General features: G+C 41.7%; 1 long non-coding RNA gene across 15 annotated transcripts in view; it reads left to right on the top strand.

Annotated features, from left to right (window-relative positions):
* The window catches only part of LOC135299060 (uncharacterized), a 61,322-nt gene extending 34,856 nt beyond the window's left edge, over positions 1-26,466 (top strand). For 6 of the 15 annotated variants that reach the window (XR_010361084.1, XR_010361096.1, XR_010361086.1 and 3 more), the window contains 6 exons: positions 16-2,272; positions 2,763-3,031; positions 5,418-5,496; positions 9,157-9,475; positions 11,212-11,343; positions 19,422-26,466. This is a non-coding gene — a long non-coding RNA (uncharacterized LOC135299060). The remainder of the gene's footprint in view (positions 1-15; positions 2,273-2,762; positions 3,032-5,417; positions 5,497-9,156; positions 9,476-11,211; positions 11,344-19,421) is intronic. The other 9 variants (XR_010361097.1, XR_010361094.1, XR_010361085.1 and 6 more) reach the window with 9 other exon arrangements.
* Positions 26,467-28,000: the final 1,534 nt, after the last annotated feature.

Raw genomic sequence — 28,000 nt, 5'->3', positions numbered from 1 at the left:
CATCTGTCTCTGCAGAAGGAAATTCCCCACTCCTGAGTCCAGACCTTCCTGGTTGCCCAGAAGATGTGACAGTGATATTTTGAAGCCGCTATCAGCTGCATTCAGAGGGAGATGACAAGCAGAGAGCACCTTACATGCAAATCCTTGTGTCTCTCATGAACGGGTATGTAAGAGTCGTGCAAAGACTTAGGCATACCCTGTGTAGGGTTTTCAAGACAAACTCATCTGGCCTACTTGCTTAGAAATTGCCCCTAACATTCAGGTATTTGTTTATTAATCTGTTTGTGTAAAAAATAAAGAAGAAAAAAGTAAGAAAGGATAGCAAGAAAAAAAGAAGAGAAAAGGGAAAAGGGGGTTGGAAAAAAAAAAGAAGAAAACAACAAACAAACAAAAGAAAAAGGCAGTGGAGATCTTGTTTCCAAAGAGCAGCAAGGTCAGACCCCAGCTGGGGTGCCTTGGGGCAGGCCCAAAGGAGCTGTGCCCTGCCTGGGGGAGGCCAGTAGAGACCTGCAACCCCTGGCCCTAGGGCACCTTGGGTACTGCCATAACCCTCTCCCAATTAAAACTGACATGGGATTTCTCAGAATTCTACTGGGCTGAAAATATTTTGCTCAGACTAAACATATTAAACCAATTACAGCAAATTAGTCTACATTCCCTGGTGACTTGAGCCCTGCTAAAAGGCAGCTATGGTAGTTATTAGCACGCTGCCTTTAGCTACTGCTTTGTGAATGCCACATTTCTTGCAAGTAAAATACCTGATCAGAGGTGGGTCACTCTGATAAACAGGTAGTGGTTACTGGATCCAAAGGACATGTATCATGCTCCACCACAGACCAACAGATGTTGGAACCCAGGACATCTCTTTGGGTGCTTTGGAAAGCTCAAGATCCTGGCAGGGGCTCGGAGACCCTGGCAAGAAGACAAAGACACTTGGGATTTCGATCTTAACCCATGGAACAAATTACCAACTTTGTATGAAGAATTACAAGTCACAAAAGTTTAAGCAGCATAATAGTAGTTGTCACAAGGTGAAAAATAGAATTTTGAGATTTTTAGAATGGGGGTTTGGAGTCCCAAAATAGAAGAGTTTGGGCGATCCCTGTCCTTCTTCTTTTTCCTTCCTAACCTCCATGTTCTGAGTGATGCTGGCACATTTAGATTGGCCTGAAGTAAAAGTAGAAGTCTAAAAAGTAAAAGTCTAACATAGGTGACAAGTATTGGAAAATAACTGTCAATAAAGTACACGTGTTTTTTTGTATAAAGAGATAGCACTGCCTCAGGGCAGAACAGGGCAGTGTGCCCTTGAGAGACCTGCAGATCAGACCTCTGTGGGTCTGAGAGAAAATATTTTAGATAATAGACAACTTTGTGAACACTAGCCAAAGAATCCTGACTCTTTCTTTGGCCGGTGGGCTGGGAAAATGAGACTCTGGGATCATCCCGACAGCAGGAAACCCGAGAGTGACTGGATCCAAGGGACGTGTGTCATGCTCCAGCACAGACCAACAGATGTGTCTCCCAGGGCCCCAGGGCTTTTCTGGAGGGGCACTGTAAGCAGGGCAGCTTAGGGCTGTGGGCTTTCCCCCAGGCACTGTCAAATCCCGGGTGGATGGAGGAGGTTGTGACACAGAGGCACCACTGACAGCTCCGCTAATACAAGTGGGAATAAGACTTACTGGGCCCTGCCCAAGTGGCTTTTGTAGGTCAGTGTTCTTCCCCTTGGAGGCTTCCTCCCTGTGGGAGAGGGAGTGGTGAAGGATGGGTCTGGGCTAATGTTTGTCATGATTTACTATTGTCTGTCCTTTGAGGGCTGCAAACATCTCCTGGGGACTGGAACTGCACTGCTGAGCACACGGAAAGTTTGAGTTTCCACAGGCTGCACAGGACAAGCCACAAGTTTTGAGTCTGTCATCTGCTTTTCAGGAAGAGCATTTCTTGTAAAGCCAGACTCACCATGGAATGCTGGAAAATGCAGGGCACTTCAGCTGCTGGAGTCACCTTTGTCCCCAGGGAGCCTTTCACCTTGAGCTCCTTGCTCTGTAACAAAGAGGTCAGTTCCAAGCTAGCATTTAACTGTTCAGATGACATGGCAGCATGTCTCACACCACATATCAAGATTAGTGCTGTGAAATGGGCTGGATTTGTTATTTATTTATTTTTAAGATGATGATACAAGTAATTGTGTTATTTTCTCTTGTAATTTCAACTAGAGAAAAGGTTTTCCTAATGTGACCATATATAGAGATTTCTTGAAAAGAGACCTACAAAGGTAAGTGGAACCATTTTTTTCATCTATTAACCCAAAAAACAAAAGTCATATGTTTTCACTTACAAATATTTTATTGAAAATGTTTTATGTGAAAATGGTTGCACTCAATTATCTTAAGGGGACTTTTGCAATCTAAATTATTCTACAATTCTGTGATTTTACAATCAAGCAATTTAGCTGAACTTTTGCCTTCTCATGGCTTTTGAAACTTCAGATGTTTATAATTTCAATTTAATATATAAAAATAGAGCTGTTGTCAGTGATATAACTGTAGAGCATTACTGAACCAGGACTGACACATTGAAATATTTCTCCTGAAAAGCTGTATCATGTAGAACAAGTGGAAATGGAACTCTGGTCATAGAAAGGCTCTGAAAATCTGGAAAACTCTATTTTGGCTTTGTTTGGGGCTCCTGGGGTAAGCAGGACCCAGAAGGTTGGAGTCCCAGCAGCTAGCATTCTGCTTCTGCTTCTTTTTGTGATTAACTAGAAAAATCATCCAACCCTGGCATGGCTCACAGACAGACTGACAGGCAGAAGAACCTCAAACCTACCTTGAGCTTCATCTGATCTATCATCCCTTCACCACTACGTCCTCATGTGCTCCCCAGGACCATCATGAATTCAGGCTTTCTCCTCAAAGCTCCTCTTCCCATTTCTGCTGCTGAGCCACTGAGTACAAGTTTCATGGCCAGACAGTGCCCTGTAGCATCAAGGAGAGCTGCGAGGGAAATGAAAGGCTCCAGTGCTGCATTTCAGGTGACGGCTGTGTGGTCCTGTTTTTAGGCTAGCATTAATTTTATTTAATTTGTGTGGATATTTGTCCTCAGAACAGCTCATTTCTCCTCAAAATAAACTCACTATTCTCTCCAATCTGAAGAAGCACTATTTGGCTGTCCAGGCTGACATAGGAGCATCATTCAACAGTAACATTGGGCTGATCCCAGATTCCCAAAGGAGGGAAATGGTGAAACAGGGTTGAGACAAGGTCAGATTCCAGTTTCCTCTGGTGTTTGTATAGAGAACAGATCAGGTTTTTTTCTGTCAGCTAGGATACAGCTATGAGCATAGTGCTGGAATAATTCATAAAATGACAGTCTTTTCCACAGCCTTCACTCAAATTGTTTCTTTAGGTTGTTGAGGGGTTTTTCCCCATTCTGTTCCACACATCATTTTATTTCCTATAAAACAAAGTCATGGTGTGACAGAAGCATAATAAACCTTATCCCTTAAATCCTAAAAATTCAGTGCTATTCCAGCCAATGCAATATGAGCCACAGCATGTGCAAGTGAGGTTTCTTTTCATTTCATACTTTAAGAGGTTTCCTTTGTGAACAGTTTAGGAGCTTTAAGTTGGAAGACTGTCTCATAACCAAACTGCGAGATATTTGCTATAAATATATGCATGTGCATTCACTTAATATGTCTTCAACTATATGATGGTGACAGAGGGACAGACACTTCTGTTCCTGTGCAGGAAGGGTGGCAGACCCAGACACAGTGGGCTGACACACAACACCATGAGTCTCCTGGAGAAGGCCTAAGCAGGGAATCTGGATGCCCCTTCCCCACCCCAAGAAGGGTCACCTATAACTAATATCTTCACGGTTCATCTAACTTTTCTCTAAATCCCCTGGTGCTGAGGGCTGAAAAATTTTCTTGAGCAATTTATTGCATGACTCACTTCCCCTTCTGGTAAAATGCTTTTCTTCAGTCATCGCTGCTGAAGTGACAGCCTGTCGTTTCATGCCTGATCTGCAATGGACACAGAGGAGAGTTTGTTCCATTCATTTTGGCAAGAAGCTTTTACAGGTGGCCATGTCTCCCCTACTCCTCTGCTTGGGATTTCATAAGTTTCTGGCCTTACTGGTCCTGTGGTGAAGTTTCCTTGCTATTATCCAGACTGTCTGTAAATAAGGCATTAAGTCACCCATGGGATTCAACCTATGCTGGACCAAAGGAAGTGGTGGCATCTAAAATGGTGTCCATGAACAGTGTGTGCCTGTTCCCATGTGCAAAACAAATGACACACTCTCAGGATCACAGAATCACAGAATATTCTGAGTTGGAGGGGACCCATAAGAATCATCAAGTCCAATTCTCTAGTGAATGGCCCATACAGGGATCAAACCCACAACCTTATTAACTGGCATTATTAACACCATCTGAGCTAATTTCAGTGGCTAGGATGGATCATGGGGTCCTACCATACTAAATGGAATTTTCGTCCCTGCCAGGTTTCACATTTCTTCATGGGTATTTAGAGCTGCAGCCCCCAAAGAGTCAAACCAGGACAGCTGTGCTGTAAAACAAATCCATGCTCACCAAGGCTAAGATTCCATCTTTGCTCTAGAAGGGGTGGGGATGCCCATTGCAGATGTGAAGCTGATGAACCCCATCTTCCATCACTAGAGGCTAAGCCAGAGAGCTCAGTGTGCTGATACCTAAAAACTTTTGTAGGGTTCTGGCTTGCAAAAACCTGTACAACCAAAGCCCAGAGCCCAGGGCTGTCGATATCCCACAGCCCCACAGAGGCACTTCTAAGCACCCACACCTGGCATTGTGCCCTGAGTCACCTCTGCTGCCCAGAACCTGCTCTTTCAAAAATGGAGCATGAGGCAGGGGCAACGCCAAAGCACCAGGAGCATCAGTGCAGGTGGGACCATTTCTCTTTTAGCTCTGGCTCTTGATGGAGCAGAGGAAGTGCAGTGCCTCAGCTGCCCCCTTGTGTCTGCCTCAGCCCAGTTTTGGGGTCTGAGGTGGGACTGCAAACTTTTAGGGAAAAGATGATTCTTCATTTCCAGAAGGATTTTTCTTTGGCATGAATGACAACATGATTTTCCCTTGGACTGGGCACCCAAACTCTGCCTCTATCAGACTGCAAATATTAAAAGAAATCTTCTTGTTCCTTATCCTTCTTTTACTACCTGGTTGCTCACCTACTCATTTCATACTGAAAAAAAAAATTAAATAGTCTTATTCTTTTCCCATATTTTGTACATAGTGGACATGGTTTAGTGATGGATTTGGCAGCAATAGGTGTAAAGTTGGATTTGATGATCTTAAAGGTATTTCCTAAATTTTTTTCTGTGATTTTATGGTTCTGTGCTCTTAGATTAATTTTCTAATTGGTCTAATCTTGCAGGAATCAGGAAAGAATCAGTAATGAGAGGATGGAACCCAAATTACCTCTAATCATCTGAGAATGGAGATGATTCTTTAAGGTACTAAGGGGTGAAACTGAAAAATATAGTGGAACCACAGTGGGATAGTTTATCCCTGGAAAAATCCATTTCAGTGGGAAGAGGCAGGACAGGAGCACTGCTAGCTCAGGACAGGGAGAGGTGGTGGAAGGACAGGCTGCACGGGGGGTGCATCTCCGTGCCTGCTTCCCCAGCCCAGACCTGCTGCTCCAGCCCGGCTGAACCCAGCAGCAGCGGTTTGCTGCAGACAGCTGCCTGCCTGCCAGGGCTGCTGAGGGCATGAGTCACAACAGCAAAGGCAGTGTCTGGAGGGAGGGAAAATGAAAAAAGATTGCAGCTCTTAAATACTTGAGGGTTGAAAAAGCCACTGCTGACAGATGCTGAAACTCAGTTATTTAAATACCACAATGATCTTGAATCCCTAAAATTTTAAACTAATTAAAATAAAACTGGATGGAATTAATATAAACAGCCTCAAACCAGGCAAAGGAAAAACAAAACCCCATGCAAGCTGATCTGATGAAGATTATGGAATGTAAGTGCCATTCAATTTTCTGGAATACCACATTATTTTTTATTCTGATGTTAATAGGAAAATATTTTACAGACTCTCTCAATAGGTTATGTTGGATTTGATTCCAATGTCTCCTTCTGCAATAATGCTAGTGGCAAAAGAAATGCACATCAATGTTGTTTTAGCTGCAGTAGAAATGCCAGGAAACTCAAACCTACACTGTGCACTATCACCTTGTCAGCTGGTAAATTACTAAATCGGAATTTTATGAAATTACTCAATCAATATTTGTGCAGATGGCTTCCAGGAAAAAGCACTTGTATGTCTGTTTAACTCCAGTGTGTAACAGATGGCTAGAGACAAGGCATTTCTTTTCATCCAGACTCACACTGACACTTTAAGATAGCTTTAGTTGCTTATTAGTTCTTGTAAGCCAGCCGTTAAATCTTGCTTTATGTATTACAGTTAAAATAAAATTCAGTTATGTACAAGGCCTTTAAGAAATGTTACAGCATATTAGTTACAAAGAAATTAAGTGCAAGGTGTTCCTTAAAATATATCGTCAGTTTTAGTTTGTAGAATTTAGACCTTAGAAGTCAGCTACTTGTCTGTAGTTTTACAGCTGTTCTTTAACCATTGTGTATCAAAGGAGTTCAGCTCTTGTTACTAATCATCAGATGTGACATAGCCTTCTCCTCCTCTTGTGACTCAAAACACCAGCCAGGCTCTAGGTAGGCTAATGGGTCTCTAGATAGACCAGAAAAAAGGATGCAACCTCTAACTGTCTGGGGTCATAGTGAGGGACACCTCATGGGTTAGGCTGGCAGAGAACCTTGTCCCCCTGGCTCACCAGCAGTGCTGTGCTCACCCCTGTCTGCCCCAGCTCTGATGGTGCAGGAGCAAACCTCACCTCTTCATCTACAGCTCTGCTGCATCCCCAGCTGCAGTATCCTATGCCAAAGCTGTCCAGATTTAAGCCTCTTCTTCCTCATGTGGCAATGCTGAAAAAGTCTGAGACCTCCACAAGCCTCTACACGCCCCTGATTGCCCTGCATGGCTCAGACATTTATAGTCCCATTGCACGGACAGAAGTGAGGTAGGTGCAGGGATTCAAAAAGCATGGTCTCTGACACAAACTGTTTCCACCAGCCTCAGACTCTGCCATTTCTTATGTGCAGAAATGTATGTCTCTGTAAGTGTTTCTCTTCCATCCATCCTTTTCAGCCTTCTAGCCATGATTACTTACAGAGAAGTTTTAGCTTTTTGAGTGGCAAAACCTAATTGCCTGCTGCTTCACACTTGTTTCTGAATCATTGCAACCACAAGGGAAAAACAAGGACAGCACATTTCAGTAAATGTAAATATAATTTCCCAGCACAGCCCCAGGAACTGCATATCTGACTTCTGTGACTTTTAGATAAGTTCTTTATCTGAGTGCATCTTTTTTGGTCTTTGTACATTAACTGCACATTTTGCTGAGTTTTACTGTGCAAGAATAACATTACCAGATGTATATTCTGCTTTGTGATATCATCCTGAAAACAATTATGTAGTGCCTTAAACATTCAATTACAAGCCTTAGCTTTGTGGAAGTAAGTTTCTTGTCAGAATACTCTCATGATACAGCATGATACAACTCACATCCACTGAAGAATTACTACTGAACCCCTGAACAGCTGTCTTCTTTCACTACCATTGCACTCACCACAGCTGAGATGCCAATGAGCAATGAAAGACTTGTCTGCAAGATCCCTTCTGTCACTCCTGTGGTTTGCTTTCCCTGTGAGGGAGAGGTGCATCAAAGTGCTTTTGAAATATTATTGAAAATTGACAGTAGGGGCAAAGAGCAGTTTGACTGCACATCTCAGAGTGGTTTTGTCATCCATAGGTGTGAACTGCAGATTACCTTTAGGATGCTCAGTCCTTCAGGGAGCTCCAAGACTAGTTTTGCTCTCAGGCCAGGTTCTGTCCACCAGAGATACCTGAGCAAAACCAGAAAAAAAGCCCAGTCCAAAGACTTTGTTTCATTTGCTTTGATGAAGGAATTGAGAAAGATAATTTCTCCGCAGCAGCATGTCGTTTCACAAACATTTCTCATCAGCCTCAGGGAAAAATGATAACAGTGGAATTCTCAAAGTAAGTTCAATTTTTGTGATATTTCACACCAGGAAAAAATCTTTGCAGAATCCTCCAGTTGTTTCAACATCACCCCGTCATACAAACTGAATCCTCATGGAGGCTCATAAAGCCTGTTTCTCCATCAGAGTTCATACAGGATACTTCTGTCCCTGAAGAAAGAGGCTGACAACAAATAACAGAAAGGAAGATCTTTAAGTGACACCCACTTCAAAATCTGCCCAGCTCTGGGTGGCTCTCTCCTCATTCTTCATTTCCCTAAATGTCCCCTCTCCCCACTGCCTCTCTGTCTGGATAAAAACTGCAGGGTGTGATAAAGACTGGTGTGCTAAGATTTTATATCTGCTACTCTGAAATGGAGAAGGATTTCTACGTGGGTGTTTGAAGTCATCTCACAGAATTTTCTACTCATTATCAGCAAAGCTCCCTAAGGGCTAGCAACTCTAAGGTTGCTTTAGCTATGATGACCTACACATACATTTGCAAGGATGTGTTCTCTTAAAAATTAGCTGATTCTTTCCCTACAAAAACTGCTGCCTCTGTGAAAATGTTATTGCTCTCTGCTGAGTGGAGCTCTCCTCATCTCTCTCTAGCCCAAACAGAAGGAAAGATTCATAAAGAAAATGTGTCTGGCTTTAGTGGATTTGATGAAGAGGAATTTTCCATTATAGATACAGCAATAACAGCACAATACATACTGTATGCACATCACCATTTTCTTTGGCCTAAGGAAGCTGGGTTATGATTTTTTCTCGTTTATTTAACTGCAAATTTTTTATAGTCAGTTTATGTCACTAATCTCTCTTCTTTTTAATAACCTGGCCTAGAAGAAGTCACTGCACACAAAAAAAGTACCCCAAACTTTTAACAAGCAGTGAGCATGATGAGAGTACTTGCAAGCTCTACAAACTGGAGGTTTATTTTCAAATATGTGCTGAAAAAATAACTTTTTGTCTATTACCCCCTACATAGGTCTACAAAAACATTTATATATAATCTATATTTTAAAAAGCCTTATTTTTCTGCTCCAGGATCTTCCAAAACCAGCTGAAGTGAATACTTCTGGAGAGGTGCCTTGTCCCAACGAAAGAGCAGCCACATCCCTGGTGCATCATTTAGGGCACAATGGGACTTTGTGAGCCAGTTTTCCTGGGGACTGGCCCTGCCCCAGAGGAACTGCCTGCTACAAAGCTTCCCAGATTCCTGTATCCCATGTACAGCATAAATTACAACTGGACACTTTTCCATGTCACTTATTTTCCCTCCGAGGCTCCTTTGGCAGCATATGCAAGGAGCACAAGGATCCAGTGCTTGGCTGCCTCAGTGCTTCCCCTGTTTCAGGGCTTCTAGGTGAGTGAGAATCCAGTTTGTGGATTTCAGCTGGCTCCATCAGTGGGATACAGACAGGAAGAAGCTAGTCCTTGTGCTGCCTCCCTGCTGGCAACCTGCCCTGGCCTATGGCAGGGAGAAGCTGCTCTAAGATAGGTTTAATGAATGGTGTAGCCAGCTTATGGCCATTCCTTCTCATCCTTTTCTCTTTTTTTTTCAATCAACACTTTGGGAAGGCAGCTGTGAGGTTATTGTCCCGCAGAATATTATTGAAGTCTAGTGTAAGTATTTATTTAGTACCAGCAACCTGGATATTTCATATAACTCCTGCTTTTAAATGTTATTAAGTGTGTTTAAAACACCAATTGTGGACCCCACTTTGCCAGTTGTATAACACAGATGACTGTCCAAGCAAAGCAGCCCAGCACATCAGTCTATCAGGAGACATCTGTGTGGGCAGGGTCGCCTACTGGGCTGAAATCTACATTCAGACATCAGTTTCCTCCAAGTTCACAGAATTTTTCAGTCACTCGTAAATTTCTGTGGCAGTTCATGCTACCAGAGAAGAATTAAGGGGCCACTCAGTGCCAATGGACAAGAAAAACAGAAGGATAGAAATGACCACGCCCAGCTGGTCATGCTCTTGTCCCAGGGCAGCCGGAAGAATAAATGCTGTCTGTCCCATAAATGCAGCAGCGGCCCAGGCAGTGTGCTCTCGTGCTGAGGTGGATGTGGATGCTGTCCCTAGAGCCTGCCGTGCCAGCAGCATGACCAGACCTGGCTCTTCCACCTCTGCCTGCAGATCCCCACATTTTAGAGGCAAACTACCTGAATCATTTTCCACCTAAACCATTGCAGTTAAACCACAAATATTAATGTATTTGCACCGACAGGATTGCACCTTTGCACCACTGGGTGAGTGCTGCAGGTGCCCATCCCTCTCCTCCCAGGGACTCCATCCAGTGCCTGGCTCCCGAGCGAGCAGGCAGGAGCTCACCGGGCTCAGCACGGGGCAGCTGGGGATGCTGTCACCCTGTGTGCTGCAACCCTTTATGTCATTGGGACTGCTGTTCTCAAAACCCCTCACGCCAGCAACAAGAGTATGTTTTATTGCCTTGATGAGCAAATGCAGCCCTTTGGGTTCAGAAAATAGCAGGTGGCTCTGCCAGAACAAGACCTTGTGTCTTAGCATCAAGCCCTGTACAGCTGGGACCCCATAAACCTTCCCTGAGCAAGGATTAATATGATTTGTGCCTGTGTGTACACTGTTAATGTGTTTGAGTAGGTTTTACCGAAGCTTAAATAAGTATGTGCCAAAGCAGTCACAACAATTCACTGAGGGTCACCTTTTTAAAATTTACAATGACATAAATAAGAAAAGCAATGTTTTCTTTAATTCATATGCAGAAAACTCTTGAAGCTAAGAAGAAATTATCAGGTGCTTTGAATGTGTGAAAAATGTAGACTGATAAATTAAAGACTCATCTGGGTAGCAGTAAGACATCTGCATGCCCTGAAACCCCAGCCTCAGTCCCTTTATCTAGGCAAATGTATTTTTCCAAGGCTAAGCAGACAGCAGAATATGCTGCTGCACCACTCTCTGCTAGACAAGCTGTTATTCATCCTGCTAGAAAGGTTGTGCTGTGCACTTCTCAGAAGAGCACACAAAGCACCCACCCTGATCTCTCAGTCTATTACATTCAAAATGACACAATAACACGAGTAAATCACTATAGCTTCTCCATCCTTTTTTCCAGGAGATCTGGGGATGGGGAGCAGAGGCAATGCTCCAGATTACTTTGTCATTGAAAAGCAGCATCATAATGATGAGCTACTGCCTATCAGAGTCCCAGAGCCCTGCTACTGTACCTTGTAAATCAGTTCCCCAGGTAAGCTTGCCTGTTCCTTTGTAAGCACCATGCAGTGCTGCATATTGCTTATAGCCTTTTGAACGTGAGACTTTCTGTCCCACAGGAAATTCCAATGCAACATTTGCTGTTATCTGCAACTGGACTGTGCTTTAGAAACATCCATTTTCCACAGAGGGGAAAAATTTAGGAGAAATATGAGTTTCAAAAGTTATAATAACCTATGGCACTGCCACAGACTGGTCCACAAAAGCAAGTGGCTCTGATAAGGCTTTAGGTGTAGCTTTAGATAAGTTTGTGTGCATGAGACCAGGAGGTGCATCCTTGCATCTCCCCAGTCACACACAATTTCACCAGAGAAGCCTTTCAGCTTTGGCACACACAGCCACTGTCTTCATTGGATGGCCAGGAGAACAGGATCCACAGTAACCAGGTGGATTTGACAGCTGACAGCATTTAAGCAAATTCTGGGGCAAGTGCCAAAGGGTGTGATGTCTGAGGTTCATCTGGTATGCTCCTGCATTTTTCCATTTTTTAGCCACAAAGTAAGTGATGACTTTATATTTGTCTTTATAAAGTGGGTAGGAGTTATATTGGCTATACTGTTACTTGGCAATCTTAATGGCAGTATGCTCATGATTAATAAGGAATAACTATCTTGCAATTCAGCCACAGAATGAAATGGGACATTTCAGTAGCACTAACCAAAGAAAATGCTGGCTGTGGGTGCTGTCTTTGAGCTATTTTTGCCTAACTTGACTAATGTGAATAGATTTTTTGAATGGTTCAAGGGTATAAATATTCAAAGCAATGGCAATATGTTTTATTGAAACCAGCATGTTGCTTGGTAGGGCAGAAGAAAATAATGGCTCAAGGGTCTGGGAATGGAGATGGAACCATTTACATCTAAGTCTCCCTTTCACATCCAGCCAAGGTCAGAGTAAACAAGAATCATATCATTACCAGCTGGTGGCCCACAGAATGAGAAATAAATTGAAAGTGTGAGTCCAGTTTCCACAGACAGAAGCAAACATCCCAAAAGCAGAACCAGAAGTGGAACTAGTTGACCTTACTGCTGGCTCTACCTGGGAAGTTAAGGACAGAGCTTTGGGCCACCTTCTTAGCCAGGAGGGTGGTCCCACCAGAGGGAGGTGTAGCCCATGGGACAAGGCATGTGCTGCCTTCCTTGTGCCAGGATGGCATGGCACTGTACCTTCCTGCTCTGGGACAACGTGCCCAGTGTCCTGTGTGAGCCCCACAGAGGTGCTAAGCCCAGACACCTCCTCCCAGCAGGGCAAGGAGGGACCCCCTCAGCCTTCCCTGGGAACCAGGCACTCCCAGGAAAATGCTGATGGCCCGTGGGTTTCCATTAGCACTGACATTAGTTATGGCCTCCACCTCCCTGTAATTATACGTCTACTTGAAATAATAAAGTTTTAACATATACTGAGTGAGCTTGGACTGAGGTGGCAGCTAATGTTTATTATTATTTTTATTGTTTGTTTCTTCTGGATTTTCTGGTGTAATTAATTTATCCAGCCATAATATTTTAAAAACATAATCAAATGTCATTCTAATTTAGAGCCAAAAAATACAGACTTATAATATATGAATACTTAAAAAATGATTACTCTTTTTTGTTAAATACCACAAGGAGAATGTCAGTTTAGCATAATTACATTAAAGAGCATTCCCCTGAGAGACAGAGAGGTGGCTGTTAAAAAAACAGAGTAAAGACTTGCCAAAAATAAAAAGGCAGCGTGGATCAGTGGCCACTTGATTACAATGGACATCTTACAATCTGCATGTGCATATACAAGCACATATATGCTTGTATATAATCATATGTATAAACCAGCATGCTTTAACACTTAGCTCCAGATTTATACATTATAAAATGGTCCTTTTATATGTATTAAGTGAGCATGAAATCCAGAACTACAAAAGGAAGTGTGCTGGTTTGTTTTTACTTTTCTCATACAACAGGCCAAATATTGCCTTTCTTGATGTTAATATCTGGAAATTTGTTACACAAGTAAGGTAGGGGAAAAAAATTAATAAATGGGACTCATTAGAGGTATTGCCAGAAAAAACTTACTAGATTTGGCCAGGCCACTGAGTTAATCAACATTTTTTCTTATTGAAAGCAAATGTTCCAGTACAGAGGAGTTGAACTGGCTAACTAGGGAATTTCAAAAAGCAGAAAATGGGTCTGTATAATTCTCTACATAGCAAATATTATATGGAAGATAGCTCTGTCTGCATATTCAGGGAAAAGTAGAAATAAGAACAAAAGATGGAATAAAGCTTAGATGTCTGAAGAAGGATGCACTGGCTCTCCTTTTCAGTTTCTGGTTGCTAGGGTGATTACTGGAGGCTGGCTATGTTGTGAGATGAAGCTCTGAGCCACTTTTCTCTCTGCCCAATATCTTTGGAGATACAGAAAGTTTCCCTGCAAGAGCTGGAGATGTGTGCTGAGCATTGGCTGCCAAGGCAAACGCTTCCCACAGGAAGGCAAAGAACCACCCCATGTGCCTGGCAGCTCAGTGGTGGCTGGCCCAGCCCTCTGTGCCTCCACACTCCATCACCTGTCCTGGCAAGGCCACTCCTGTCACCTTCCTGAAAGAGGCAGTCAAACCCAGCCATGATGCAGGCATTTGGGGAAAAGGGAAATGCAACTAAGGCAGCAGGGGCAATTTTTCCCCATCAGCCTCAGAGGTCAACCCTCATGTACCTCTCTGAGAGCTGATGCCTGGTAGAGAATCCTGGCGGCTCCAGCTCCCTGTAACACTACCTGCAGCATGCATGCACCTTTCTGTACCTAAATCAGGCCACGTGGATCTGGGGAGAGGGGGCAAGCAGCACTGTGTGGCAGCTGGGTGCAAATGCTGCTGGGCACCTGTGCTTGGAGAGGGAAACCTCCCTGGTTCCTGCACCAGAGCCAGAATGAAAGGCCAGTCTGCACCATCTTATCTTTGCACATCAGCATGGGGAAGAACAGCAGCATGCAAGATAAGACAGGCACTTCACCTCATTTAATTTTCTTCTCTGATATTCAGCAGAGAAATTCTTCATGCTGAGTGACAACTGGCAATGGGTTGAAGCAGATAAAATCACTAAGTATAAGCTAAGTTGCACATCTACAAGCAGCCTCATATAAGGCAGCTGTGCAAAGCGAACTATTTTCCTACCCCTCTGTGCCTACAACCTGCACTTTCAGTCAACTCCGCCACCTTGCTATAGACAGAGATTTAGTTTTACATACAGGAGTCTTAAAAATAGCCTTCACCTCCTGAACCTCTTTCTACAAACGTTCCTCCATTAGCCACAAGCTGCAGCTAATTTTCACACAACATCTGCTATAAGCAAAACCATCTGTTTAACCATAAGTTACGGACAGAGAATTTATGGCCTATGTTCTTCTCATCTGACATTGGGAAGCTTTTGTGTGCATTGTCCATACGTCTGCATTAGCTATCTGTCTTCAGGTCCAGACATCCACACCATTTCTTTTTCAGAAACACTTTTGGTTTTTTTAAAGTCAGAAAAGAATGGTCATTACCACAATGTTTAGGAAGAAGTGGTTCCAAGCTGACTCTAGCAGAGCTGAAGGCTACTGTGCACAATTAGTTTTTAGGCACTGAAGAAGCCTGTCATGGTATTTTGATCATCCAGTGTGTTTTATAAAGGTTTCTCAGCTTGGACCAGTTCTCTCTTACTATAGGTAATTAGGAAAGAAAAATAAACGAAAGCAGGGTTCCCCCGGCTGCAGAGGAGTGCAGTGCTCAACATAACCCCCTCAGCTGTACAACACCAGAGGGAGTTGCTAACAGCACTGACAGTTCAGGGAAGTGATTTATGAAGCTTTTCTCCTGTGAAAAGTTGGCATCTAGACAAACTATACCCCTGCTGCTGCCTGTGTGTACTTCTGGCACATATAAAACCAGAGAATATTCTATAAACAGACCACTATGCCCAGTGACTCCTCTTAAAAAGCACGATTAGAAACCAAAACAACTTGATCCATGTTCATATAATATAAGTATTGAGGATTATGATAGAGCAACAGTAAAGCAGGACACACATCATACCACCTGGTACCAGAGGAGATAAGTAACCATTTGTTTACTTAGACATAAACCTGACCTTCCCTGCTGAACATGTATTGCTGAGCTAATCCACTCTGTTGTGCTGAACACATTTTTTCTTAAGGTATGTCACTAATGAACACTTTCCTGCTGGTCTGGATGTGGCCACAGAAAATCTCTGCCATGTCATTCCTTGTGTCCCATTCTTGTCACTTTTACAAGAGCAGTGTGAGAACTTTGCAGCTTAATGTGGTGACAGGCAGTTTGTAGTGTCTTCATCCACTGCTGAGAGGTTCCATGGGTGGACAGTGCCTTTAGTTAAGGGGCATTGGTGGGCACTGGTGCTTCCTCACACATCCCCCAAGGAGCAGCCCTGGCCCTCGGGCAGCAGACCATTATGCTGTATCTGAGACACTTTAAAGAATCAGTTAACTACTTTTAAGCAATAATTTACTGGGAAGCTTAAAAGCTTTTTAGGACTCTGATCCTGTATTTAAGGATATAGTCCAGCCTTGTGGTCAGAGATCACGAGATAATGTAGCACTAAAAAGTTCTGCACTATAAGAAAACCATTTCCCTGCAAGAGCAGCTGCAGAGGCAGAGGAGGAGCCATGCAACATACACCACTCAGCTATTGTAAGGCTGCTCATAATTTGGATGGAAAACAACACTTCTAATTCATTAATCTCAAGTTATTATTGGATGCTCCAGCTAACAAGGCACTGGACAAAATCAGATGAGAATAAGGTGATACCTTATCTGCAGGAATGTTAATATCTAATTCTACAAAAATGTACGGAAAGGCATCTGTAAAAGGGCACTGGTTAGTGACTCTAAAAAAATAATCTTGAGGATGTGTTAATAATACCAAATCTCTTCAACCTTTACAGCAAATGAAATAACACCACTTTTAAAATACAAAAAGAAGGTTACCTTCTTGGGAGACTTAATTTAAAAGGGCAAAGGAACCTTTTTCCTACTGCATCACAACATTTGTTACCAAGAGAGGCATGTTTGGCTGGAGAGCTACAGGAAAAGAAAAATGAGGAGTAGATGGGGGCATTTTGGATAATATCCATAGTGGGATGCTGTGGCTTCAGGGTACTGTTTTGTCAGCTTTGCACCCATCCTGCTTGAGAAGCTCTGCAGAGCAGCCTGATTAACACAAGTGTGTTTAATCAGGACTCAAGGGGTCACCTCCCTGGCAGAAGTCTGTGAGGTTTTTATAACCCACCTATGCCATCACATCAGCTAAATAAACTCTCCCTGCATTTTCTGGAGTGGTGACAACATTCATTCGATCTGTTTGGCACCACAGATTAAATACAAAGCTGCAAAGGAGAGAACTTTTTTCAATTACATTTTAGGTGAGGTAGAGCAAGAGTAAGGGAGAGAGAGAGAAAGAACAAAGTCAAATAACCTAGGCGTTACATTAGAAAGAAAGGCCTTTTCCTTGGCACAAGGTAATTGGAAGTTGAGCCAGGAAATTATGATTCTAGTACCTACTCTGTCATCTGATTCCCTGTGTGGTCTTGGGCAAGTCCTTTAACCTGCCTGTCTAATTCCTTCAGCTTGTAAAATGGGGACAACAAACCACAGAGGAGTTTGATGAGTACTAGCAGATGTTTTCACAGTACACTGAAAAAATGTGAGAATCCATGGATGTGGTATTGCTAGTCCCTAGGAGTACATCTAAATAAAATGAATCTAAAATTTACAAATTGCATTTAAGATGCAAATAACACTCCTCTTATTGCAATGAGCAATTTTATTTATTTGATTTGAGTTATAAAAGAATCCTTACCAAGATTTCTTGCTCTAAAGCTGGCTGAGAAATTGCTTGTTGCAACCTTTTATCATCAAAAATGTCTGCTATTTTAACTGGGTCCCTAAGAATTGTTGTATGTTTCTGTTTCTTAACTACCAGAGTGTGATATTCAGGATTAAGTTGCTGGAGAAAATATGAGAAAATTTTAAATTTTCTCAAATTTTTGTACTCAGAATGGAATTCAATCCACTCTTTCAAGTTAGACAAAGCTGGAGGCTGTGTTCTGTCTCTGCATTTCATTTTTCTCTTAATTATACCAGCTTCAAAGATACAAGCCACTTCCCAGGGTCTCCATATAAGGAAAATGCAGGAAGGTTGTGCACAGGGACAAACGGAAGATACAATAAATTAAAATCAGGAGATAGCAGGAAGACAAGAGGAGAACCTCCCCAGGTTCAATGGCTTTCACTGCAATAAGAAGAACTACACAGCAGAAAGTTTAAACAGTTTGATAATTTGATGTCTAAAAGTATTTTCCTTTGCTCTTAGCCAGCGTCCTAACATGGGGCTGATCTGCAAAGATATTGACCATTTGCCAGACTTCACAGAAATCCACAGAAGCTGAGAGACACTGAGCAGGGTCAGAAAGCAAAGCCCTAGCCTAGGTGTCATGGTACAATGTGAAATCCCACCCACAGTGTCTCTGCTTGAAATTTCTGTCTTTTATTTGCTTTAAAATGTCTGCTGTGCTAACTCTAGCTTTGGTACAAATCAGCAGATTCAGGAATTTCTTATTGGCTTCAGATACACTGTGAAGTCCACTTTCAACAGCTGAGGAAGAACTTAGGATATCTTGCAGTGCAGAAGTCAGGGCGTGACAGTACAAATTCCAGCTAATGGAGTGGATCCCATTCAAATTTCAAACCCTTGCCATTCCCTGGAATAATTGTTGCTTTAGACAAGTAGCACAAAATGATCAAATAAAACTGACTTCACTTCCATTCTCAAACAAAGAGCATATTCATTAGGAAGAGCACCTCCTCCTAAGGACTTACACTGGTGTGTTTCCTACAGACAGGCTTCAAACCCTATCATATGATCCTCATTTACATATCACATTAACTAGTGAAGACAACAGAAATCTAATGTTACTTCTAACCAGCTCAGGATCTCTGCATCTCATTAGTCACCTCTTCCCTTGGAGGACATGTGCTGTGCTGCATGGTTGCAGTTAAGAAGTCCCCAGATGGTACAGACTCAGCACTCTGGTTTTTTACACCAGAGCTTTTATTTTATTTTATTTTATTTTATTTTATTTTATTTTATTTTATTTTATTTTATTTTATTTTATTTTATTTTATTTTATTTTAATTTTTTAGGGTATTTTTTTTTAAAGAAACAGGTTTTTTAATTAAAAGAAGAAGAAAAGAGCCTCAGTCCAGGAGAGACATTCATATAGTGGGAGTAAGTGTCACTCAGTGAGTGCTGGTGCTGCTTGGTGTCTGTGCATATGGGCAGAGGTGGGAAGAGCTCCCAGCGAGAAGCCCCAAGAGCACAGAACTGCACAAAACCCGTGGGCAGGTGCATTTCACTGCTGCCCTTGCCAGCACTCCCAGAGCTGTACAGCCTTGTGTACCCAAGTGTAGAAACACTGGCCACTAAATGAATTTCATTGTCATTTATTAAAAGTGGAGCAGCTCAACTGGCCACAGAAACCAGTAATAAATGTCTAAGACGGAAAAGATCTTTCAAGGGAGCTTGTTGATTTCTTTTCCTCTAGAGGTCTCTGGGAAGAATTTAATTTATTTTCCCTGTGGAAGAGAGTTATTTATGTTTTTATGTGGCACAACATTGGTCTCATTTAAACCACTTACCAGCCCTGTTTAAGGCATCTGCTTGTTTAACCAATCCTAAGCTTGCGCTCCCAAATCTCCAGAGCTCATATGCTGTTGTGCCAACACACTAAATGGCTTCCCAGCTCCAGAAACTGCATTCACAATGCCTGAAAGATGAGTTACTTCTGTAGCTTGCCAAGAAAACTTAATTCAGGATCATTACATTCTAGTAGTGGGTTTGGGATACGTGTCAGCAGCTTTTGTTTAATGTGGTTTAGTTGGCCCATCATATATGTGATGGATGTTATCAGGAAGCAACTTTGGGAGAGCTGAAGCAAATCTCCTTTTTGAAAGCATTAAGGTAGGTGATAAGTCCTATTAAAGCTGATGGGTTTTTTTTTTCCACAGGTAAATTTTCAGGATCTTTCAGGATCTTCCTTTTTCAGGATGTCACTATGGAGGAGGAGTTGGTGACTTCACTTGGAGATCCACATCACAGAAGGGACAGTGGTGTGGCCAGCTGCATTAGCAAGGAGTGTCACACAGGTGAAGAACAAAATACCCTGGTAAATGTTTGTGGGGAAGTTTGCACAAACTGCCTTAATTAAACTTCAGGCCACTACTTTATCCTCTTGCTTTATCAAGCAACTTATTTTTAAAAAATGATTCTTCTTATGATACTTGGATATTGGGCTTTGGTTGTTTCAGCAATAATCTATTTTCTGCTTTGGGATTTTAAATTAAAACCTTTTGCACTGTAGTCTCTCCACTTAGCAAGTGGATTATTGCCACTTAAAACAATGAGGGGCAAGTATTTCCCTTGTGCTACAGAAGGGTTTAAAAAAATACAAAAGCAATGGAAATATGCCAACTTTTGTTAACACATTTGTGCATATCAATGGTTTACAGGTGCAGGCACATGAGAGGAGGGCTGGAAAAAAAGTGACAGCATGATTGATTGCATTTTCCTATTTGTGATTATCTGTCCATGTGACATACATATAACAGTACATGTGGCTAGCACAGACCTCCTGACTCAATGTATTTCACACATATCCAGCTCAAAATCAAAACTATGACTTCTTGCTTTTGCTTATTTTGCTGAACTAATATAGAGGGAAAGGTGACCCAAGGAAAATAAAATTAATAACACCAGAGAAATCCATTTTCACTCCAAACTCATCAAGAACCAGACAGTTTTCTAAGACATAGAGAAGATGAGGGAATTCTGTGGCTACCTGACCCTTTTCCCATGAATGCTGCCATCTCCATCATCAATCTTTTAACTTCTCTACCTATTTTTGGAAACTTCTCACACTAAATTTCCTGAAGTTGTTTCAGCTGGGGTAGAATGAATGAAAACTGAATTAGGTCCAGCATTTTGTCTTCTATACTGGCAATATATTTGGAGAAAGCACTGCTTAAATCTTTTGTCTTGCTCAGAAAGAAGCACATTGACCCTGCTACACAACCTGCCCATGAATAACCACAGTCTTTCAATGCTACTTCCCCTTGCTACTGTCCTCTCCCTTCAGCACTTTTCTCAGGTTTATATATCTTTTCTCAGGACTCAAGGAAGTATTGAAGTCACTTTGAAAGATGCTCTTTTGATAATATTTCTGCCCCAATGCAAGTTAAAAAAAAAAAAAACAGACAAAACTGAAAAAAGACAAAACAGAAAAGAAAAGGTGAAAGATTGAGCTGGGAATTTTGCCACTTAGATTTTTGGCTTTAGATGTAGAGTTCCTGTAATTTTCTGAAGACTAGTCACACAAAATCTCTCCTCTTTCAGGTCTTTTAGGTTTCTTGTGGCCTTGTTTTTATACAGGAGCACTCAGACACATGGATGACTGTTACACTATACATTCTGACTGTTGATGCCATAATTGCATCAGCTCATGGACATGTTATTTAAAGAGAGACCCTCAGTCTCCCAGTGGATGTCATTCTGACTCTGGGTAATGGCAATCCAGTGATGTTAGATTATACCTGATATCAGAATCTGGTCACTGACTTCAAAATTTACTTGTCTTTGTCTCCAGTTTTGCAGTTCATTTATCAAAGGGAGGACAGAAGACACTGTACTCAAAGCTCCTGAGTCAACAAATACCTTTTTTTTTTTCCAAAATACACATGAAAAAGCACTTTTTCATATTTTCTTTTACATTTTATTTAATTTTAACTTAGTTTAAATTAAATTAATGTAGAATGAATTTAATATATTTTTTTTATTTATTACTTTTTTAAAATTCCCCTCACAGCCTATCAAGAATTATGTTGGACCCATAACATAGCTCTTGTTTCATATGAAGTATGGAGAATAATAACTATTTTAAGAATAAAAATGATACTTGAACAAAATTCTGTTACACAATACTCCCCTGTTGGGGAAAGAAAATAAACCATAACCACGGTCTATCCACTTACTTTTTCCATTTCTATTCTCCTTCTGTCTAAGGAACACTGTCAACATTTTGAAGAGGAAACTAAGTGCCAGAGAAAGGAGCAGGAGGAATTTGATGGCTATCTTTCCAGCCATTTGTTTTCTTGTCCATTTATTCCCAGTCGTTTCCTTTAGCGCTGCCTGGGAGTGCAGTGCTTGACACCCTGTAAAAATATTCCTATTTTTGGTGCAATTCGCATTTCCCAGGATGCTCAGTATGATAACAGGGATCTGTCCTACCTCTTCCTCAATATGTACCAAACATGTTTTGGTGTGGTTTTTAGTTCATACATTTCTTAACTGCACTTAAATGCACTGGCAGCAATCAGCTCTCCCAAACTTTGCAGTCTATTCTCTCATTTTCTCCGTATTTTTTTGAAATGCCAAATGAAAGCACTTGTTTTGCTTCACAATGCATTTCTGTGCATGGTGCACCTTATAGCAAGATACACAGCTGCAAAGAATCTCCCTCCTCTGTGTGATCTACAGCATTAGGTCCTCCTAAAGCTACATCTACTTCCTTGGTGAGGGCACAGCAGCCTCCCAGCCATGTGGCACGGGGGTTCCTGCACTCCTTCCCCTACACCAGCCCAGGGAGCAGCATCAAGCCAGGGCAAACTCTCTCTCCCTATGGATTTGTGGCAGGAGGATGCACTGTCCTTGCATGCCAAAAGGGTCCAAGTGTGGGTCTGCCCAGAGAGCAGCACTCAGGAAGGCCAGGAAAGTCATCTGTCAGTCACCACCTCATCTGGAAGAAGTCCTACCTGCCTACAGGCAGGTCACAAAGAAAGAAGCAAAGGAAAGAAAATTGCTGAATTAAGTCTTCCACTCTGATGTTTTCCCCAGTCCCTTCCTTTGCTTCTTGTTGCTGTAGCCAAAATGTCACCATCCAAGCTGTGGGTACAGCGAATATGGGAAGAGCAAAAGACAATCCTCAAAGAGGAGATGGGTGAGCACCCCATGGCCCTGCAGTGCAGACAGGGGCTGCTTCGAGGCCTCTGCCTTTCAAGACAGTCTGATAGGGTAAAGGTCCTCATGTCCCCCATCAGAACTCATCTTGCACTAACCAAGGAAAACACACATAATTAAATTAAGGCACTTTGTTTTCGTATCATCAGTGCAATTTATAAAGATACCAGTGTGACAGTTTCTAGGCACAGATACAGCCTTCATATTTTTCCTGGATGCAGCACATTGTTTTATCAGCCAGAAAGCTGAGCTAGAGAGACTCTTCAGCACAAAGCAATGCTCCAGGCCATCTTCCTTAGTAAGGAGAAGGGGTGTTATCTGCCCTTAAATTGTATTTCTACCTAATTAAATTCAACAAGATGCCTTCTTTAACCAAAACCAGTCACATGGAAATATTTGGAGCAGGGAATGATGATATCTGATATAAAAGTTCACACCAGCTGTCATGCCTTTCAAAGACGATAAAACATTCAGGAAAGCCATAAGCTGGACTATTACATTTTGAATATGTATTTCCTGCATCCAGAGTCTCCAGTTGTGATGGGGCCACATTTTTAGCTCACTTTTGGTGTAGACAACTTTGTGAGTGCAATTACACACTGACATGAAGTAATGCTTAAGTTCAGAGTAGGAAGTATCTCTGCTGCCAATTGGAGAATATTGTGACCCTCACAAGACATTGCAGTGGTAGCAGAGTTGGCTGACAAGGATCTCCATAACTGCATCCTTGATAGCAGAAGGGGTTCTTCCCTTCTCACACTTTTCCCAATAATACTGAGCACTGTCTTGTTCTGATCCCTATGCTCCCCAGTGCCTTTTTCTCCCTTTACCAGAGAAGACATGAAATGAAGAAAAAAAAGCCAGCAGTAACAGCATCCTGACCAGTTTAAGATCATATCTGCAGCTGCAGGAGTGGGATGTCCATCACGCGGGGTAGAAAGTGGAGGAAGAAGGCAGATAAAATCCCATGTGGTGCAAGCATAGAACATGTCTGAGGGAGGAGGCCCAGGTAGAAAAAAACATGTGAATCAATGAGACCCACAACAGTTATCTTAAAGCCTCTTCTCCAGAGCTGTGGTCCCCTAAGAGTAAGGAGAGTTCAGTGGTATCTTACATTAACAGTTCAGGATGTACACCCAGAGTTTCCTGAGCTTCCTACACTATGTGAAACATCAGTTGCACCAAATTCAGTTCAGAGCAGCCAAGTTTGGAGGCAAAAATGGTGAAGAAATAGACAAGGGTGTTCTAGCTCCCAGTGACCTGGAAGAAGGTGGTTGCTGCTGGCTGAGTTGTCAGACCTGTACCACAAGGAGAGTGTCAAGCACATTCTACAGCATGCACATGGGAAGGTTGCTTTAGACATATAAAAACAGCATCTCCAAGGCCAGTAAAGTACCTGTAAAGAAGGAGGAGTGGCACCACACTGATGCCACCACACTGACTTTCTCCTTCAGGACATCCTCATGCTGCAGGTCAAGTTAGCACCAGGCAGATGCCTCTGGAGTCTATCCTTCTCTGGGAGAAGGCAAATCTTCCTCCCAGTGATGCGGGGAGTGAGCTGCCCCCTTGCCTTCAAAAAGAGAAACATCCATTTTGCTGTGAGGCAGAGGCTTGGGCTTCATATGGTGCCTGCAGGCAGCTGTCAGCTGGCATGCTGAGTCTGAGCCTGCACTGGCAGGAGAAATGGCCCTGAATGAAGTCAAAATTATCGCTGATGCAATTCGTAAATTACTCTCTTTGATGTTTAACAAAACTGAACATGTTGTAAATTAAATGAATATTTGTTCAGGGGTTCATAAGATTCAGTCATTGTCAGTTACAGATTACAGCAATAACCCACAGAAAGTACAGAACAAATGAGATTTGGCTATCGTTTTTATAGGGGCATACTGCCATGCCCTTGCTTACAATTAAATAGTGACTAACTTTAAAAGTATAATGTTCTTTTATTAGCAAAAAGGTCCTTTGGAGTGGAGGTGTTGCAATCAGCCTGGTCTAGATATTTATTGAATGCAGAATTATTTAATGTACTTGAGAAACAGGCAGCTAGGAATTTCTTTTGCTGGTTGTCATTTGGGCCAGTCAGGGTTAATGTTATTGGTTGCACTGGGACTGAGCCTCTGCCAGATGTCCTATCTACATGACGTTAAGAAAAGAATGGGCAGAGAGTGTTGAGACAACCAATTCTTTCATAAAGTTAAACTGGATGATCCCAATAAATGTATTTTACTTAATTCACAGCCTCCTACACTCACTCGTCAGAGGATGCTGTGATACCCTTTTGTTGTGGGAGTGCATTGCACAAAATCTAATAATTTCTGAGCTGAGAAACAAATAAAAATAATTCGGGTACACATTTTATGTGTGGTGTTTTCTTGGTCTTATGAAGTGATGTAGGCATATTGTTCATGCAACCATAGACACTTAAAAAGTAAGATCAGGCTGAAAAATCTACAGGCTAGAAATGGAAGAGAGTAACAAAGTATTCATCTTTGACCACTTTGTCTTTTTGTTACTGACCCACTGAAATCCAGTGGGTTACCTCAGGCAAAAAGAACCCCCTAAAAGCAAAGTCCCAATGATGTCAGATCAAGTTTATATTGAAAAAAAGCAGAGCGTTCAACTTTCCTCTCAGAGTTCAACATCACAGGTATGCAATCACCCATCTGCTTCCTGAACTAGCTCTTAGCTAAGAAAACAAGAGCCGTGAAGGGAGCTTTATCAAAGACTGCAGGAGGACTATGGGGCATTATGTGTCAAACAGTAAATATTTGTCTCAGTATAACAATATGTATTTTGGCTTACAGGGGCAAAAGAGAGTATTAGAGTAGTGACCAAGGCTCACAGTCTTGATGGGAAATAAAATTTCACCTGCAAACTGGCTTGGCTGTAGGCCAGAGAAGACTAAGAAAAAATGCTAGAGGGAAACATTTTCATTCCCCTTCTGAAACCAAAGCAACCTCTGGTACTTCAGATAAGTTCTGGTACACCCACCCAAGTTAGGAGACACTCAGCAATTTTAACAGCTGTGACCCTGAGCCTCCCTGGGAAAGCATTCTGTCTGCTTCAGCCATGAGTCCAGAGACATTAACTTGGGGATAAAGTTCACGTTTTCCAGGCTGACTGGCTGGACTCCTATTCAGCTGACTCAGAACTGAGGAAAAGGAGATCAGATACTTGAACATCTGCTTGAACCTCTGCAGACCTATTCATGGGCTTTCACTGAAATAGTTTTGGAAAACATAACCACTTTATGGCATTCTGTATGAAAATAATACAAATGAGACATTTGTTTTGTTATAAAAACAGATTGCATTAGGAAAGGAAAGGTAGAAAAGCTGTCTATACCTCTTGTGCTTTACATATAGGCACACAGGGTGGGACTTTGGCTTAAGACTGTTGTCTCCTCCCTGCATATTCTCTCTAGTGCCTGTATTGATCCAGGGTTAATGAAGACTTATTTCCATCCAATGAAATTGGAACCTCTTGCATTAAGACCCATATCTGACAGCCTTATAAAAATACTGCATAGACCATGCTCACCTAATGTCTCCATCCTAAAAAGCTCCCATTTGTGGAATTTAAATTTCATTAGGAAATCAATACATCCTCATTTACCCTTAATTTTAGAGAAAAAGTTGTGTGAGATATTCAGTTTTGGGATTTTTTAATTCATTTTATTGGGATCTTAATTGAACATATCACTTACAAACCCCATCCATCATATCATCATCAAAGTATTCATTTGTTCTTCTCTAACTGGGATCAAATTTTAAATGAGGAATTTATACCCATGTAAAGATAAACTCTTAAGCTCTGCATTTGATTTTTCTCTGTTTCCAAGGAACTGAAAATGTGTTTCATCTTTTTCTGCTTCCTGCAGATAATTTGATACAGAGTATTTTAGAACATTTCTTTTGTATTTACATTTTGGCATGAGTATATTGCATTGTTACATTGTTCACAGCCTTACTATTGTCACTGCCAACTTCTTTTGGGAAAAATCAAAGAAAAGCTGAGACAAGATATATCATGCCACAATCATTTGTCTGCCTAATATTTTATTGCTCCCTTCTTTCTTACTGGTTTCCAGTTGTCAATCTTGTCTTTAGTACTTCTAAATTAACTTTTTCCTTGCTTGGTTAGTAAATAATTTTACAATCCAACAGAGCTGTTTGAGGACATGAATCATACTTATCTATGTCACACAAGTAAAATCAAGTCCCCAAAGTCATGCTGTGGTTGACTAATTTTTGGAAGATTTCCTCTTTATGATGGTATTTTCTAAACAGAAAAACAAGGTGACTTTCACTGAGCTTAAAAAACAAGGAACACTCACAACGTAACTGCTTTGGGATTTTAGGACTTGAATTGTTAGAGCCTCCTGACTCTAGAGGGTCTCATAACAAATGAATGCAGTTGCCCTCACACATCTATTTACTCCAAGTGGTTGTACCTATAATGATGTCTGTGTGTATTTACACTTAAAAAATCATATCAGAGTGGTAGAAATTGTTTTTTCATCCATCTGTCTCAGCCACAGTCTTGCAGCAGTCTTTCTCTTCTGAGGGCTTTCATGCATTCAGTAAAGTTTTCAGCAAACAGTTTGTGCCAACCTGACCTAATTCCCAAGTATAAGCCAAAAAAATAGTCATTCATAAACCTTAAAGAGAATCTGCTATGTTGTTTTTTTTTAATGTTGCTTTTCCATAACATCCAGCACATCTTAGATCCACCTGATCATCTGACTTAGATGGTTTCCTAAGAAACAGTCCATTTCTGCCTGTGCTCCCTATAATGAAAAACTAAAACCCACTCAAATTTATTCTCAAGATAAAAGGTCTGGCATTGTAGAAGAACAGAAAAATCCCTTCAGTCAGTGGTATCTCTTCAGAAATTGAGCGTGAAGCCACTTGAGATGTGGTGAGTCAACCAAGGAGTTTGTGGTTGATTTTGCTCCCTACCTCCACCTTTTCTGCACAGAAATTTTTGTACCATGGTCCTGTGGAAAAATATTAGCTCAGATATTTCTCTCTGTTAGGAAGGATTTCTGTCTCTGACTCTCCAGAGGCTCACAAAAGGCCCATATGGGGTAATTTTGAGGCAGTGACCGAGTGAAGAATCAATAGGTGTTTGTCATCAGGCAAGTGTTACCATGGACCCACTGTATCAGATTCCCAAAGAGGCAGAGGGGCAACATCAGGCATCTCCAGTGCTTCTTGGTGGCAGTTCAACAGAGGATGCAAGCTGGCTTCAGGTGTTAAATAAATAAGACTGAACTGGACATGATTCTGAATGTGGGCAAAGCACCCTTTTGAATCAAGCCACTCATGCAGTCTACATTAATGGTCCCCACAGACCTCATTAGGCATTACTTTATTTTTTTTGAAGTTATTTCAATACTATACTTTTTCAGTTATTCTCCCCTTGGGACTGGATGATACTCTTTCTTTTAAAAAAAGGGCACTTTAAAATGTATTTCTTGCTTATTTTTCATTATATTCTCTTATTTAACTACAGATTTAGCTCTAGTTAGACTGAATGAGCGTCTGCTGTGTTTCAAATCTTTATCTGA

Source organism: Passer domesticus, chromosome 4, assembly GCF_036417665.1.
Source record: "Passer domesticus isolate bPasDom1 chromosome 4, bPasDom1.hap1, whole genome shotgun sequence".
NCBI lineage: Eukaryota > Metazoa > Chordata > Aves > Passeriformes > Passeridae > Passer > Passer domesticus.
This window is presented reverse-complemented; position numbering and strand designations above follow the sequence as displayed.